The sequence below is a fragment of the Chenopodium album genome, chromosome 25 (assembly GCF_948465745.1).
Source record: "Chenopodium album chromosome 25, dcCheAlbu1.1, whole genome shotgun sequence".
Classification (NCBI taxonomy): Eukaryota; Viridiplantae; Streptophyta; class Magnoliopsida; order Caryophyllales; family Amaranthaceae; genus Chenopodium; species Chenopodium album.
Genome location: NC_137858.1, coordinates 21,265,033 through 21,269,877, shown reverse-complemented (window position 1 = coordinate 21,269,877; position 4,845 = coordinate 21,265,033). Strand labels below are relative to the sequence as shown.

The window sequence follows — 4,845 nt, the reverse complement described above, 5'->3', positions numbered from 1 at the left end:
TCAACTAAGGGGTCACTCCCTACTACCTTTCCACTCCTTGTTGTCACGGCATACAAAGGTTTTGGGTTGACTCCTTGACTAGGGATAGTAGAAGAAGAAGAAGAAGAGGAATTAGAAGCAAGTTGAGCGATTTGGGTTTCAAGCATTTTCATATGAGCATTGGCTCGCTTTTTATCCTCCTCATTTCTCTTCTTTTCCTCCTCATGCATTTTCATAATGGCATCTAGCTTAGCCATCACGGGATCATTTGGAGGGGCCTCAATTTGAAGAGGTTGTTGAGGTGGAGGAAGTTGGGATTGATGGAAACCTGGAGGTCTATTGGTTTGGGCATAGTTAGAAACATTTTGGCCCCTATTTCCTCCGGTGCCTTGGTTGGGAACATTGCTTTGTTGATTGTTTCCCATGTTACCTTGATCACCAAAATTTTGATTTTAATTGTCATGGTATCGGGAGTTGGGTTGTTGGTTTTGATATCCATACCCCCTTTGGTTAGAGTAGCCTCTTCCATTGAAATTGGAAGGGCCTCCCCCACCATGGTATTGGTTACCATAGCCACCACCACTTTGGTTCCAACCACGGTTTCCACCTTGATTCCGATTCCCCATTTGATTGGAGTTTGGCCTCAAGTTCCCTACATTTTCCATTCTAGGGGCAAAATTCATAGCATTGACATCTTCCACATTATCATCATGTTCATAGGGAGGGGATTGAACTTCACAAGCATACACACAATGGGAGGTATCATGATCATAGGTTTCACAATTTGAGCAAAACATGCATCCTTGAGGCATTTTATTATAAGAAGAGGGGGAAGAAGTGGTCATACCATTGCCTCCCTTGGTTGAAGGGGAGGTATTACCATGAGGGTTGGACCTTTGTTTCATCATTTCGTCCATTTGCTTGGCCATCTTGGAGATTTGGGTAGAAAGGTTGTTGATTGCGTTGGCTTGCTCCAATGCATAGACACCCTTGCTAGAGGTAGCCTCCCTTTCTCCTTCATACCAATCATCATAATGCTTTAAGGCCTCCTCTATGATGCATTCCACTTCATCCTCTCCTTTGTTCATGATTGGACCGCCGGCCGCGGCATCTAGGCTTGTTCTCCCTTGAGGTGTGAGACCTCCATAGAAAGTGTGGATGAGTTGATACTTGGGTATCCCATGATGTGGGCATTGACGTTGAAGCTCTTTGTACCGGTCCCATCCCGCACTTAGAGTCTCACCACTCTTTTGGCGAAAACCTTGAATTAAGGATCGAGCCTCGGCGGTCTTCCTATGGTTATAAAATCTCCTCAAGAAAGCCGTAGTTACTTGGTCCCAAGTTGTGAGAGAGTTATGGGGCACCTCCTTCTCTAGCCATTCTAGACCTCTCCCAATTAAAGAAAATGGAAACATCTTGAGGCGGATATACTCTTGAGTCACTCCATTGGCTTTGATCGTGTAACAATACTTCTCAAATTCTTTCAAATGCTCATGAGGGCTCTCAAATTTTCCACCCGAGAATTGTTTCCTCTCTATTAAAGCAATCAAATTGGGCTTGATTTCGAAATTGTTGGCTTGAGTGGTAGGGGTTAGGATCCCACTTTGGGCTCTAAAGGCTTCGGGAGCCCCAAGACGACTCAAAGGTGTATTCTCTCCCATTTTAGAACCTTCTTCACTTTCGGACTTAAAGATTGAAAAGGGGTTGATTCCGGGACTTGATGGTGAATTAGGACTATCTAAGTCTTCACTTGAGGGTGAAGATGGTGGAGTATCTTCCAATTCTCTTACTCCTTCTTTCGTTGGGGTGTGAGAATTTCTACTCCTCGCTCTCGCTTCTCTTCGAAGTAAGGACAAAGATCTCTCTAGCTCCGGATCGATGGGAATCAAAGACCTTGAGCGGGTTCGTCCTCTGTTCATACAACAAAGCTAAGGAGAACGTAAACACTGACAACTAACAAGTAGTAGCAAATACTAACAAACAAGGAATGAGATAGTCTCAAATAAAGTAATGAAAAAGCAATGGAAGCTAATAAACGCGTCGTCAATTGTCTATCCCTAGATCAAATACAATTTATACAACCTAAACAAACCTAATACCAGTATAAGGCAAGCATAGGGGTCGAACCACAAGGAGACATGCATAAACACCGCATTCACTACTTAAGACTTAAGCTATCTCGGGACAAGAAGTGTGAATAACTAAGAGATTAAACTAAAGATTAAGAATGATTAAAGATCAATATAAATAAACACCAAGGGAAGTGGGTAGATGTAGATGTCACTTGATCATGCAATAACACGGAAGCAAAGCAATGGTAAACTAAACATGCAAGAATATCGAAATAAAGCTCGATTTAACCGCCTTCCGGGGTTAATCGATTTCTCCTAACATAGCCTCTATGTTTCCACACTAGAACCATATATTAGAAGGTGCAATCAATGAACTATCGATAGCAATGAACCTTAACTAAGTCAACTTCCGTTTCTTGTTAGCAAAGATTCACCTTTAATCAACCAACAATGTGCACTTGCAAGAAGATTAAAGAATATCAAACATGCAAAGACTTTAATCACCATTAACATAACCCCAACATCATAAGCATGAATCAATTAACAACTACACCATCCCCACACCCTTGGCTAGGTGACTACTCACAAATCATATTGAAGACAATATCAATCATCAAATCAGTAAGCATCAACATGATCAATAAGCAAAGAAGGAAAATCAAAATAAGAAAACAAAACTAAATACAAAAGTAAAGAAAGAGAGTAAGAGATTGCTCATTAATTGAAGATGAAGATTTAAAAAGATTCAATCAAGCTCCTTCTTCAATATCCAAGTTCATCAATGAAAATCCACACTTTCTCTCTCTACTAATGAAGTTTCTCTCTCTAGATTAGGGTTTAATTATTTCTAAGATAAGGCTAGATGATGCATTAATCTACCCTACGACCTATATATATAGGTCCCTTAAAAGATACAAAAATACGAAATAAAAAAAACTGAAACTCAGCGGTGCGCGCCCGCGCATATACACTGCGCGCCTGCGCAAATGTTGTGCGTGCGCCCTCGCAGATCTTGTGCGCCCGCAGATCTGTGGGTACGGGGAATTAGACCCATGGATGCGCGCCTTCTCCCAGCATTCTGCGCGCTCGCGCTTGAAGAGTGTGCGCCCGCACATAAAGCGTGCACAGGGCGCACACAACTCCCTGTTTTGGGTCTACTTCTGCTGCTGTCTTGTGCGGGTTCTCCCAAGGCTGCGGGCCCGCACATATTAAAGGCGCGCGCCCGCACACAAAGCGCGCACAAGGCGCACAAAACCTTTTGTTTGTGTTCTGTTCTTGAAGCATTCCTGCGCGGGTTCTCACAGTGCTGCGCGCCCGCACACAGGGGATTTTGGGGTTGAATTACTCTTCTTCCAATGCCTTGATTCCTACAAAACAAAAACAAAGAAAACAAGGAGAAAGGCAGACAAAGAAAATAAGAACAAAAAGGAGAGAAAAAGGGGGCAAACAAGCTACAAATGGGAGGGAAAAGCCGTAAAAAGAGCACTAAATTGCGGCATAAATGCCACTCATCAATACATGTTTGATCCTCCTTCATATCACTTGACTTAGTTGGTTCGACCTCCCAAATTACCATTCTCCATTGCAATTACATGTGGATCCATTCCCCTAGTGTCTTTTATATTGATTTTATACAAGTTTATTGCATTGATTAGCTCTAGCTCTAGTTCTTACCATAAACCCCGCATTTGACTTCGGAGTAGCTTGACTTTAGGCAATATACATTCAATTTCCATTCCTTTGGGTTCGACCTCGACTTACCACTACACTTCCATAGGGGTTTGTTGAGTTATAAATATTGTTTGATTGGGTGGGGAGGTAGCCCAACGACCTACCGTTTCCGCGCCCATCAAAAAGTCCCTCAAAAAAGGCATTTCTGGTTGGAATTTGGCTAAAATCACAGTCCAAAAGGGGCGAAATCATTTCCAGAACGCTTTTTCCACCCAAAATTTACTATTTTTGGGCGAAAATCTAGGTTCTGGGCCAAAATTCGCATTAAATACGGGATGAAAAATAATAGAACCGAGCCACTAATCTAATTAGCAACTTAAACCAGAAAAATAAGCCATAAATAACCTTGAAAAACATGTTAATAAAAATAAAAGAGCGGGGCTCCGATACCGCTGTTGGGGTTTGGTGAGTCCGACTCACCGCGGAAAAAACCCGAGCCAAGGATCCACTCGCAATAAATAAAATCACAAATGCATAACAAATAAACACGAAGGGCAGAATAGGAAATATACCTTTGGAGCGTGCTTCGCCCGACCGAATGGGCTCTTACATGAAAGCTTAGCCCCAAAAACACGATAGCCTCCAACGGAGATCCACCCGCAAAAACGACTACCGACTTTTAAGTCCGTTACCTCGGGGTTAGCGAGGTCCGACCAAAACCCGAGTATTATATGAGTTTATGGGTTTTTGCAAATGCAATGCCTTATTGAGCTCCTACTCAAGCACCATTCCCAAAAACCCAAGCTGGGTATTTATAGGGAATGGTGAGAGTGGGAATTCTTCTCCCATCAATGTGGGACTGAAAGAATTCCTCATTTTATTTTAAAGCTAAAATAAAATAAGTAAGCAAACTAGTAATAAATCAACAAGTGTCATCAATGTATGTAAAGGGAAGTGAGGACCACTTGGAGAAGGGGGGACCAAACTTGCTCCCCACTCTCTTCCTCTCCTTGTGCCACATGTCCCTCACATTCAAAGCCTTCACCTTAGTCCACGGCCCAACAACCCGGCCTAGCCAAGCCCCGCACCATGCGGGATGCCGCTAGCATGCCTCGCACATAGC

At 42.9% G+C, this 4,845-nt stretch overlaps 1 pseudogene; it reads left to right on the top strand.

Moving 5' to 3' along the window:
• Positions 1–1,155: 1,155 nt before the first annotated feature.
• Positions 1,156–1,254, top strand: LOC145615861 (small nucleolar RNA R71; annotated as a pseudogene).
• Positions 1,255–4,845: the final 3,591 nt, after the last annotated feature.